At 39.3% G+C, this 13,349-nt stretch overlaps 1 long non-coding RNA gene across 1 annotated transcript; it reads left to right on the top strand.

Annotated features, from left to right (window-relative positions):
* The first annotated feature begins 1,489 nt into the window (after window positions 1-1,489).
* On the top strand, window positions 1,490-8,318 carry LOC102017004. The gene is made up of 3 exons (XR_263552.1): window positions 1,490-1,575; window positions 7,980-8,040; window positions 8,144-8,318. It is a non-coding gene; the product is annotated as an uncharacterized LOC102017004 (long non-coding RNA).
* Window positions 8,319-13,349: the final 5,031 nt, after the last annotated feature.

Raw genomic sequence — 13,349 nt, 5'->3', positions numbered from 1 at the left:
TGTAAAGTGGCCAGGTGAGTGTGATGGATTGAAACAAATCATTTAGAGAACTGCAGAGTAGTTTACCAGGAAAAAGTTAACATGAAGCTGGCATCTTGGAAAAAGTGTGAACACTGTCATCTGTAAGGTCTTTAAAAGCTGGACGAAAATGGCTTTTTCTTGGGTAACAAAAGTAATACACGCAAATGACTGAATTTCCATCCTTTTTAAAGAGTATATGCATAGTAGTGTTCTGCCACTGAAAAATTCTGAGGAAACCACTATTCTAAAAGGTATGACTTTAAAAACTCTGGCTGAGTCGTTTTTATCATCTGCACACATCTTTTAGACAAATGTTATCTCATATTAATAAAGACAGGTGATATTAAAATTATGAAAAACCAAATGTTTAATTTTTCCTCAAATTTCCCTTATTCTCAGGATCATTGAGTTTTCCCTGTCGAATTTCCAAACTTTAAGAAATTACAGACGCCATAAAATAGTCTTAGAATTCTCATTAAAGATGACCATATAAAGTTTTTGTTAGTTGATGACTTACAATATTTTTAAGGCCTTATTTCTGCTCCTGAAAAAGCGTAAGTAAAACCTCAGACTGCTGCTATCTCTTGGTCCCAGAGCATGCGCCAGGGGCCGTGCGCTAAGGGCTTGCTCCACAGCCTGCGGCCCTGCAGAGACGCGGTGCAGACTCCAAAGCTGGAGCCTGCGGGGAGTTCGCAGGTCTGCGGCGCTGAGCCTCCGCACAGGGCCGCAGTGCTGCAGTCTCTTCTTACTTTTCCTCCTGGTCGCAGCGGTGACATGCGTAGTATGGTGCCATGAGATGAGCTGCCTCCTAACAAGCCCACAGCGATAGGCCAGTCAGTCATGGACCGGTACATCTGAAACTGTGGTCAGAACAAACCTTTCTCTTATAGAAGTGGACTGTTTTACATAGTGGAAGGCTGACTGACATACTGCTCAGTTACTTCTTCGCTGAAGAAATGATCATTGGCAATGCATGGAAAAGGGTTGCTGCTTGAGGAGTCACCAGGTGGAAATGTTGATTGGTGTTAAGTTCCTTTCCAGGTCATATGGACCAGTCATTAATAAAAAAGCACATTTACCTTACCTTACCCAGCATTTATTTATCAGGCTATTTGTTCACAGATTTATATGATCGTAGAAGAAAAGTTAGTATCTGGTTTCTTAGCAAAATATTTTAGGAAATGCTGAGTTAATGAATGGGGAAAGAGGAATGCTACTAATCACAAACGAATGTGTGTTTTAAAGACTGAACACTAGAAGAAGAAACTAAGACAGAATATGGGTTGCAAAGTTTTAATTAGTTTATCAACACCCCAGTAAAGGAAGAGGAACAGTCAAGATTGGGCACAAAGAATAGACCAACTGTGAAGTCGGCCTGATAGTGCCATGACTCAAGCAATGGAGAATTCTGGGCAGCGTCATCATTGTTCTTGGTCACCGGATGTGCGTTCTGCGGAAGGGTGTGACTTCCGGTGGCTCTCTTACTGCAGCCGGTACCTAAGGGAATGACAACCGAAGGGTTTCTTCTTGCTGTACTACTTACGACTGGAGTGGGTAAGGAGTGAAAATCAGTATGTGTAACTCATTTATATGTCTGCTAGTCTTCAGGTTTGCTTCTCAGGTCTTCTTCCGCGTATATATCCAAAGAGCTGCTCATCCAGGCCTTCAGTGGGCTTGTCCCCCAGAAACTTGGAACTTCTGCCCCTTTTCGGATTGGGAGAGAATCAAATGCATTGGCCAAATCACAGCAGTTACACCACAGAATTCAGTGGAGCTCCTCCTGTATTTGCTGGGGAATATCTACCTTCTTTGTAGAGTAAGACCTTTAGTCCTCCAGAGCACAAATTGCAGGTTCATAAAGCACAAAATCTCACAGTGGATCATTAAGAATGAAGATAAAAGAGACTGTTCCTACCTCTAGCACTTGGTTTCTGGAAGTGTGTATTTATACTATTAAGTCATAGTTCTATACAGTTCTTTCAGTGTATAGAACATATTCTGAGGAATATTTGCTTACAGAATAATGCCTCTTAGCTGTCATTTCATCTGCCCCTTTACAGCTTTTCTTATGCTACAGCAGGCCAGAAGCTTCTTAATACAATAAATGATACTTCAGTGATCCTCTGGTCATCAGCCAGATCTTACCCTTTTTTTTTGCTATAAAATATTTACTTGGTTGGGTGCAATGCTGTGGAATCTCATGTTCAGAGATCAGTTACTCCAGAAAAAATAGATACTTGTATTTTCTGAGATTCTGTGAGCAAGTAAATGAAATGTACACTTAAGATAGTTATCTATTTCTATAAGAACACATGTCTGGACATCCCCACATAGAGGAAATCCAATAGGTTTCATCATGAAATTGTACCATTTTGGAAGCTAACATTTATTCTCTGCTGCTAGTCATTTGGACACTAGGAAGTAGCAGTAGCTACATCAGCTTTGCTAGTCAGAAGCCAGTATTGTTGGGTACAGCATAAGTTCTTACCTGCCACTGTATCCTCTGCTTATAACTCCACTAAGTTGGCTGCTGATAGAAATCCCTGACAACTTCAGATGTTCATTAGAGGTATTCCATGCTGAATATTACCTGGTGGACGTGAATATATAATAGAAAGATCTTCCTATGGTGTTTCTACTCTCACATGTTCAATGACAGGCACCTCACAACCTGCTGTCTTAGTTACTTTCCTTGACATTGAGACAAAATCATTGACAACCACAGTATAAAGGAGTAAAGGTTCATCTTCACTCAGCTCGTAGAGGTTTCAGTTCATAGTTGGCTGGTTGCAAGGTAGGGCGGCAGAGCAGAGTGCATGGTAGAAGAGAGCTGAGGAGAGCCACTCACTGTATGGTGGTGCAGAAGCAGAGGGCAGCAAGGGAGCTAGAAAGGAAAATAATCCCTTTTAACCCATGCCCCCAGTGGCCCACCTTTATGACCATACACCATCTCCTAACAGCAAGTCTGCTCTATACCCTGAAATACAATCACCTCTCAAGAGTCCCATCTATGAGTATATGAGGCTTTTGAGGGACATTTAGACATAAACTATAGCATTCTTCATCTGGCCCCCCAAGGACTCGTGTGCCTCTCTTTATGCGATATATGTGTACTCCATCTCTAACAGTTGTCAAAGTCCTAACAATTTTATCATGCTGAAACTTCCAAGTCCAAAGTCTCCTCTGAGACTCCAAGCAAACTCTTAGCTGTGAGCCAATGTAGAAATGAAAAGTTAAATACTGACATGCAAAGCACAGGATGAACATTCATATACTAAAAGGCTGAAATAAGGGGGTCAGAAAGCAAAGGGACCAATGCAAGACTGAGCTCCAGCAGGGCAAATATTAAATCCTATAGTTCTGTGTCCAGAACCTAGTGCGAGGTATGGCCAGATGTGAACACCAAAGGGCTTGGGTGGCCCCGCCATTGTGGCATTCATTGCTGGTGGTTGCGGATATCATGGCTTCTCTCTTGGGCCCACTCTGCTCACTCCTTGCTGCTTTTCTCAGATGTGGTACACTTCTGGCTTCTCCATCTTACCAGAGTCTCCATTGCCCTCTCAGTCCTACTCTCATAGCATCACATCTGCCCTCTCATGGGCAAGTGGCCTGTTCCTCTGAAATCTGGGTAGAAGCCTTTCTGACTCCACAACTCTTGCATTCGGCATGTGTGTAAACCCAGCACCATGTACATGACATGAAGGTCTGCTACTACCTGGAGCAGTAGCTCAGCCCATTTGCGTGGTTGCAAAGACCTCAGAGTGCCTGGATTGCTGAGCATGGTAAACTGAATCCCAGTAAGTCAGTTCTATAAGGGCTTTTCTCCAACAGGTATCCTTGAGGTCTCTTCTCGACACAAATTCTTTGAGGCTGGTACCCTTGACCCTGTGAAGTGAGGGGTCTTTCCTGTTTGCTGACATGCCCTCAAACCATTTTTTCCTAATGCTATCTTTCCATCAACCCAGCCCTCCTGTGCTCCAATTTTGTATGCCCCAATTTTATCAGAGCTTCTTTTTTTGACCAAACTTAAAACATTTTAAGTCATTCAACTCTGCTATTTTTCTTGATTCTCAACATAGAACTAGATAAAAGCCACCAGTAGTACCAATGGAAGAGCCTCAACATTAGTGTGTAGTTTGGGGTTTTGCAAGGGGAACAGTATAATACAGGACACATATTTTATAAGATTATTTTATTTTATTTTATTTATTTATTTATTTATTTTTTTTTTTAAATTTTTTTGTTTTTCTCCGGTACCGGGGACCGAACTCACGACCTTGCGCTTGCCAGGCAGGCGCTTTGCCGCTGAGCTAAATCCCCAGCCCCAAGATTATTTTATAATAATCACTCAAGGAATCATATACAAAGTGTGCAAGAAATCTGTTCATACACTAAAGACCAAAGAATTCAGCTGAGGGCCTGGATCCCATGGTAATGTCCTGCATGAATTCAGCTGAAGACCTAGAGCCCGTAACAATGCCTCCCACGAGTCCAGCTGGAGGCCCAGAGCCTGTAACAATATCTCATGCAGGCCTGTTTCATGGATCTGCTCTGGGAAGACCCAAAGGTCAGTGGTGGAAGCTCAAAAGTCTATGCCAGCGAGATGAAGGATCTGTGCTAGCGAGCTGAGGGATTTGCACTGATGCCGGGAAACTACAATCAAAGTAATAGCCAGAGCTCCCCCAAAAAGTACCATAGCTGCCTTTAGCAATAGTGAGGGCCCGAGCTCCTTCATTGATCAGAACGGTCAAGTTCCCATCCGGAAAGCCAATGTGACAAGCTTCTCCAGGAGACTGAGCAGTGCATCATCTTCCCTCTGGAGCCAAGAAGTGATGCTCAAAGTGAGGACCAGAGCTCCCCCAAAGTGAACCGAAGCCATTCTCAGTGACAAGAAGGTCCTGAGATCCTCCTCTGATGAGAATAGCCACATATAACAGGAAAGCCAGCATGACAGCGTCCTCCAAGAGAACCAACAGCTCCTTATAGCGTCTAACATCTTCCGACAGCTTCTTAAATAGCTTCTACCAGCTCCTAACATCCTCTCTCACCTCCCAACAGCCTCTCTTCTTCCTCTCCAGTGCTGCCTCTTATGCTGCTGACAGCAATCCTCAGATGGGCTACCCACATCCAGCACCATGCTGGTTGAGTTCAGCTGGGTGTTATAAGTTGACCCCCAGTTGTCGATTCAACACAATTACACTGCCTTGAAATTTTCTCTACCAGGTTAATTAATCCACTGCCCTTAATCTCAGTCTCCCAGAAATCCCAGGACATGAGCAAAATGTAGACAAATTTTCTACCAAGGCACATCACACATGGGCTGGAGTCCAACTGCCAATGGAGTCCTTATTTCCAACTGCAAGATAAATCTGAACCTGGTCTCTATCATGTGCCTTTTCTATTTGCATCCTGGTCCTCTTCATGTCACAGAAGGATGTGTAAAATGTAATAACTTTTGTCTCATTTTGGAGGGGAGGAGTCATCATATCCTGAACAGCAGGCCAGAGGTGAACTGTTTATTCTCTGTACAGTTATCTCCTACTCTCTGGAGTAAATGCTTCTTATTGTGACCATTACATTGCTGCATATCTTGCTCATTTATACTATTTAATAGGATGTCCCTGAGGTAATGGACTAATGTACTGCTCTGTCTAGATGATCCAGATTTCTTAGCCTATGATATTAGAGAGAGAGGGACATAGCAGCACAGTGGCAAAATTGTAAATGTGCACTATTGTATATTCAGTGTGAATATGAATTATTTATGATATTTTCAGGTTGGGATAGAAGGAAATCTGTTTATCCAATTAACTAGCTTTATTAATTTATTCTAACAAAGATAACAACTTGACAGAGAAGCTAAAGTTAGATTAATTCTTCTCTGAACTTTGGTAATCTTCTGTTATCCAATCTGTACAGGGGCTAGTTAGGAGAGTTTAGTACAGAGATAACAAGAACTCCACTCCTGCTTTTGGAATATTGTAGGGGTCCTAAAAGCACATAACCCCTAGTGGATGTGAACATTACCCCAAAGGCCAAGAAGGGAGGTGGAGCCAAATTCTGACAGGGTGACTTGCTACCTCCTGATGCAGGACAGGTATGTGTGTGTCTACATAATAGGGAGATAGTACATTTCTTCAGGTTTACAAGATTGCAAGGTGGCTGGGGAGTGAAATATACAGAAAATCCAATCTGATGAGCCTTTTCATCTTGTGGTACGTTCATTTGGAAAGCTGACTTTCTAATGAAGACCCTGATTATAACATAGCAGACCTTTTCTGGACTGGTATCAGGACTTCTTTGCAGTTCAGTCACTTAGACAATTAAATTATGGGTATAGGTCTAACTTTTCTTTGCCCTTCTGCAGCAGGAGATGAAATCACATGATCTTTCACACTTCTTTTTCAGTTGCCTATTCCTTACCTTCTGTTCATCTTTATTCTCCTACAGTGAATTCACTAACCTTAAGAAACAGTCAAACAATACTCAAACTTATTTTTAAGTATCCTACCACTGATATCATCAAAACTTATCTTTGTAAAAGTTTTCACAATTGAACTTCCATTTTGCATCAAAGGATTATTGGAATTCCCTTTCTGCCAGTGCTAGAGTCTCATCCACCAGGATGGTGAGTAGTACAAAACTCTGTTTCAATGCTTATGTTTTTAGACCAGACTTCACACCTACTGTTTCAACTTGGATGTCTCTGAAGTGGATGCTGAGGCAGTATAGGATGTAGGAAAATTCTTAAAACTCAGCATCTGTGAAAGAAAGGAGGCAATCTATTGAACAGATGGAGAAGTTGTGATAGAGACCCCCGAAAGCCGTGGCTAACCCCACGGGGAGCTTTGGACTGAGCAGTGCCTTTCTGAGTTGTCCCACATCAGGTCAGCTTGGCTAACTCAAACCAAAGTAACCTCTGAGAGCTGTGATAGATGGAACTTTTCTTCCAACTTCACTGTATACCTGAAGGAGTTAACTTGTTCTACATTAGTGCATCATCATGCCTACCAGTAGGGTAGGAACAGTTCTTGAAAGAATTTCTTGTACATTCACTGCATTGCATTTAAAGCCAGCATTTAACAAATCTAGAGAGAAGAGAAACTATCTAAATTTCTTTCTTTAGGGAAAGAAATTCTGAACATTCCTTATAAAATTTTATTCTGAAATGGTGCTAAAACAAAACTATGTATACTAGGCTGAAGACAGAGCCTTTTCATATCTTGTCCAGAAAAACATTTATTTTTCCTCTCTGATGAAGCAAATAATTATAAGCCTGAAGACACTGTAAGGGAAATTCACCAGACTCTTACTGTTGGATCAACTACCCTGGCAAACTAAGCACTCTCCGGGCCCAGAGATAAGTCCTGTTTTTAAGACACCAGTAAGTTCCTGCTTTAAAGATAAGGAGCAGCCCTTCAAATGGAACACAGATTTTGTGCAGAAGAAAATGCTGAAGAACAAAAAATAGAAATACTTAACATGATGGATCTTCTGAATTTTCTGAATTCAGCTATTTAGTTTTCTGCTTTCAACTTTAGTCTCAAGTATTTCATAGTAACTAAGGCCTAATCCTTTAACACACACTCCCCAGAGGAGATGTTTAATATTTATTTTAAGTAAATGTTGCAGAGGTGGGAAGGTGAGTTATCTCAAAAATAACTGGGAAAATATTTCAGTTAAAAATTTGCCCTTTGGGTATTATAAATATAATTTCATTAATTGGCTGACATATGGCAACACAGTAATATTTCTGATTTCTAATTCTTTGTGGTTCAATAGCACGTTTCCATCTATTTTGTTTACTTCAGCTCAAATTTTAGTGTCACATCTATGTGACACTAATTAGGACACTAATGATATTAGGAAATGCAAATAAAAAGTATGTAAGACATACGGACAATACGTTATTATCTGCTCATGCGTATGTGATGTTTGAAATTAATCTGTAATTTTAGGATGCAAGCCAGTGTAAATGAAATATCACAGCTCTCTAATTAGGAGAGAGATATGGAAGAGGTAAGAAAAGTTCATTATCTGGATTCTCTACAATTTACACTGATCTATGTACATAATTCCTGTGTACAATATCAAACACCAGTTCCTGTTATGTCTCTTACAGGCTGATCCTCTGAAAGCTCAAGTGAACATACGGAAACAAAATCCCGTGGGAGTGTTTGTAGTCAACACTACCCCGAATTCCTTGGAAAGAAGGAGCTGCTGTGTGTAAGATATCTTGTAGAAGCACTTCCCTTAAAACTACACATTTTATTATTAACATCAAGCAAATGTTAACAATTGCACACTAGTTGTGTCGTGCTTTTTACGTTTTTGCATTATGGTTATACATTTGTTTATAGGAGGTTTTGAGGCGTTGATGGTACTGAGTTTTCTTTTCAGAGCTACCCACAGAAATGAAAAAATGGACAGGAAATCATTTATGTGCTTTCTCTGGATCAATAATCTCTGAGTCTGACTGATTAGTGTCCTCAAATGCTATCAAAGCTGATTGCACAACCCCGAGAATAAAGGTGTAGGTGGTGCAAAAAGGATTACCGTTCTCACTGTGAACTCCGTTTCTGGGTTTTTTTTTTTCCTTTCAGGTTACAGAAGGAAGAGCCTAAAGAAAAATGTAGGTCAAGTGCTTTTATCCTCTACAAATTTCACAACAGCAATCATGAAATCACAGTGACTGGCCCTGATTTTCAATGGTGGGAAAGAAGGGCAATAGGTAGGAGACCATGGGCAACATTTTAAAATAGCATTTTAAGACACAAAGCAGCACATCATATTTTTAAAAAATTAGAAAGATATTAAATTATTTAACCTAATTTAACTTTGTCTTATTACATTTGGCTTTTTATGTGATTACTTCGAGTTATTATCATATTAATGTGATGAAGTGAGAAAAGGAGAAAATGAAACATGTTCATAAGGCACCATGTTTAATGTGCGCTAATAACCTAATTAACACACAACCCACATGAAACAATTATTTCTTAAACATGTGGATGTTTTAAGAGGCCAGAGCTGCTTTATTCATTACTGTAATTATTATGAAATCATATCTACTTAATTTTTTGTTCCTAAGTAATGTATTAATTTAAAAATAATTTATATTCATTTATAGTCCTACATGTTTGTAATCTAAAAGACCTTTCTTATATTGCAATACCAATATTATTTTAATTGGAAAGTATTAATTTAATTAGTATTATAGTTAAATATGTAATGAACTTTCTATTGCATAACAATTGGTTTAGATGAATCTACAACGATAACACAAAGTGTTACCAGAGTGAGTATGACTAGAAAATTATGAAAAAATCAATGGGGCAGTCTTGGGAAAATCGCCTTGTCTTACCTCTTATGGCCTCTATTAACTCATTGGAAAATGAAGGTGTTAGACTTGTTCATTGTTCTCTAACTCTAAGTTTTCTGTGTAATTGCTTACCGTAAACTTTTATGAAATGCACCAGAAGAAATCGATCTTTTATAAGTAGGAATGGGACTGAGACATGGAAGAGGGAAGAGGGGTGAGGGGAAGGAGAAACAATTAGGACGTGTTATGCGCATGTACCAACACCTGTGATGAGTGCAGTCACTGTGTGCTATAAACGTGTGATAAAAATTAAACAATCAAAAATAAATAAAAGCCATCTGTTTTAGAAGGAATATAGCTAAAGTGAGGAACAGATAGCAAGACAGCTGGAAAGGAAAAGAAATTCTTCTATATCATGGTCACTAACAGAAAATTATAATATTCTGGTAAACCCGAATATCCACAAAGGAGGAGGCCATATTATCAGACTTCCTGTATACTAATCTAAGGTAGATATGGTGGCCTTTAGTTAGGATCCACGAGTGTGAACACCTTGAGATTTCTTGCAAAATCCTGTCTATGGGTACAGATAAGTACCTTTCTGGGAAGAGCATGCTTAGTTTTCAGGAGGTTCTGAAAAGGATCTCAGTATCTGAATAGGGTGGACCCTGTGACCTTCATGTCTCTATGAATTCACAGACAAGCTATCAATAGTTTCATAAAAGTGATACAGAATTTTGGTATCCCACACATCAGCATTCTAAAATTTCATATTTAATAGGCTATGACTATTAGACTTATAATTAATATTTGCATATAAACAATATATTCATTTATATCTGGAGAGCAGTCACCACGTTTCAGAATGAATATTAAATTAATTGCCATTTCATTCCTAAATAGTACCTAAATACGTGCAACATTTATATTACTTTTCCTATTTGTGGATGAGGAAACAGCCTGAGAAGCAACTGAAGAAACAGCACTAAGGGGCTGCGGGTTTAGCTCAGGGGTAGAACGCTCTTCTAGCAAGCTGGAAGCCTTGGGTTTGGTCCTCAGCACCAGAAAACAAGAACAAAAACTCATCTGAAAAACAAAAAATAGGGGCTGGAGGTTTAGCTCAGTGGCACAGCACCTGCCTGGTAAGCGCAAGGTTGCGAGTTTGATTCCCAGTACTAGAAAAAAACAAAACAAACAAGCAAACAAACAAACAAAAATAAGGTCCACAAGGGCACAAAGTAACTCTACCGTGACTTCACTGTGGATATATCTGTTTTCTCATCTATATCAAATGGAACCTATGTCTCAATAATATACAGTATTCTTATAAATAAAAATTGTTAAATTTCATTTAAAGCAAAGAACTTTGCTCCCTGACTGGTGGGGTGATTAAGGGGTCCTCCTGGAACTGTGTTCTTCTGCTGTAATGACTAATTCTTAAAAAGGGATTTGTTGCCTCAGCAATGAGAACAAACAGAACACAAGTAAGGGTAAGGATAAGACAGAAGGTCAGTTTTTACCAGAAAAGAGCGAATGCAGTGCTCTTTTCTGTCGGGAAATAACTTGTAGAAAGGGGCATGGAGAAAGAAAGAAATAGTCTTGGGTTAATATTTTCCTTCTCAGGTACAGCTTGCTAATATCATCAGTCCCCGCTCTCCATTCTTACAGCTAAATAATTTCATTGTATGCTTAGAGAAAAAGAAAGGCAAGAAAAAGAGGATATAAAAAACCCAAGCCTAACTGATACTAAAATTAATGGCTACAGCTCAGTGTGTTTACATTAGCATCTTTTAAACTGCTTAAAGTAATTTATTGTTGCAATTTGCAATATATTTTTTGATCAAAAATAGCATTAAAGAGAAAAATGTAAGTTCTCTTGTGTTGTTTGCTGGTAATTGAGGTTTCATTTTTATAGTTAAATCTCTATCATCTACCTATTACCTACATAACTCCCTATCTTCTATCTATCTTTGGGTACATATACATATGCTTCTGTTTTACTAGGTCTCAATATTCTGTCTTCTTGTGGATGGGTTAAGGTCACAATATGTTAGAACATAAAACCTGAAAGACACTAAGTTATGTTGGACAAAAGTTTAGTTTTCTTTATTTTACTGACAAGTGATACCTGGAGCTACTGAATAAAGTTGAGTTATTAAAAGTAAATTAATTTTTTCTCATACCTGAATTCTGCTGTATAATTTTTGACACTATGTCAGTACTTGAGTACATGTATGGTTTACTTTCTAAAAACTACAGTGGAATAAGATTATCCTTTAAAGATCTTCACTTTACCTTGTGTTCTAGTAAGCCTTCTTGATTAAAGGAGGAGCAGCAGAATTATAGCCAAATCTCTCAGGAATCATGCTGAACCTCGGAAGTTCCCGTAAGTCTGTACATTGCACCCTCTATCACTTAATACTACAGTCCTAGTGGGAAACAAGCTTCTTGTGCTGGGACTCTCATGATCTCCTGTCAGCCTCACTCTGTCTTGTTTGCCTTGAGGAGGGAAGGAAACTTCGAGAAACTGTGGGAAGACAAATTAAAAGAGTTCTTCCTAAGAATTTGCTGTTGGTTCTATCTATCAGTTGTCATCAGACAGGCAGCGTCTACCCCCTCCCCTGGTGACACATTTTCTCATTTAGTCGTCTTTAAGACTCAGACAACACGTTACATAGCACCTCGCAGGACACAGAGCTAGAACAGGCCAATATTCACCGGCCTCAGCGGGTCCCGTCCCTTCTTCCTCCAGCTCTCCAGGGCTGGTGAATTACAGTCTAACAGGTGATTCTTCCTAAAGCTGCTTTAGTGTTGAGGCAAAGGCTTGTCCTGAGAACATCTTCTGCAGGGCTTCTGGTGCCTTAAGATGAATCTGTCTCCACTGCTGTTGAACTGATAGAGCTGGACACAGACTATTAAGCAGTGAATCTCCTAAGGGGAAAATGAAGGACACGGCTGTTCTTGGGACATTACTATTCCATTAAAACTTTTGAATAATACATCTCATTCTCTGAAAAAAATCTTGGGTTTTTATTGAAGTTGCATTGAATCTATAGATCAGTTTATCTTCTTATAAGTGAATATAAGATATAATTCCATTTAAATAGGATTTTCTCTGCTATTTCATAATAAAGTTTTATATATATTTCCCAGTGTAGACCTGCTGCCTGTCTTTACTAAAATTATCTCTAAAGGAGAAGATATTTGCTAATACTATTGAAAAAAAAATCTTACCATTTATTACATGTCACTGTTACTTGCTGAAGGTATATGGAAATGCTATTAGCCATCAAGCAACTATTTTTTGGTAAGGGGTTCTTGCTCTGTTGCCCATGTTGTCCTCAAATCTGCAGGCTTCCTGCCTCAACTTCCCAAGTACCTGGGATTACAGGTACATATCACTACACAGAGCATTCATCCAGTTATCTTGACAGAAGTTTCTTATCTTCTAATAACTGGTAGGTCATTTGTATATTCTGTGTAAGTATTGTAACCTGTAAAGACATAGAACTCTATTTCCTGTTCTTTACTCTTTCATTTTAAATATTCATCTTTTTATGCTGGCTATAAAAGGATATCATTAAGAAAAATAGTAAAAAGATGATAATAGACAATCTGTTCATTTTTTAAAAGTCCATTTACACCAACTTAACACATGTTAACAATTGTGCTTTTATGGTTCACAAAAATATCAGAAGACATTAAACAGAACTATCCATCCTCTTATTGTATTTCTGTTAATATTTTTTATAATCGTGCACTTAGAGCATGTAGTAGATTGATAATGGTGGTCATCTTATAACCCCCAGCTGAACGGAGTGTGTGGTGCTGGGTGTGGGAGGCCCACCTGAGGACTGTTGCCAGCAGCATAAGAGGCAGACCTGGAGGAGAAGAAGCAAGGCTGTTGGGAGCTGAGAGAGGCTGTTGGGAGCTGAGAGAGGCTGTGGGGAGCTGGCTTTCCTGATGAACTTGGCTGTTTTCATCCTCCGAGGAGCTTGGGACCTCG

The sequence above is a fragment of the Chinchilla lanigera genome, unplaced genomic scaffold (assembly GCF_000276665.1).
Source record: "Chinchilla lanigera isolate Chin_1 unplaced genomic scaffold, ChiLan1.0 scaffold00071, whole genome shotgun sequence".
NCBI lineage: Eukaryota > Metazoa > Chordata > Mammalia > Rodentia > Chinchillidae > Chinchilla > Chinchilla lanigera.
Note: the sequence above shows the minus strand (reverse complement) of the source record. Positions and strands in the feature narration are given on the sequence as shown.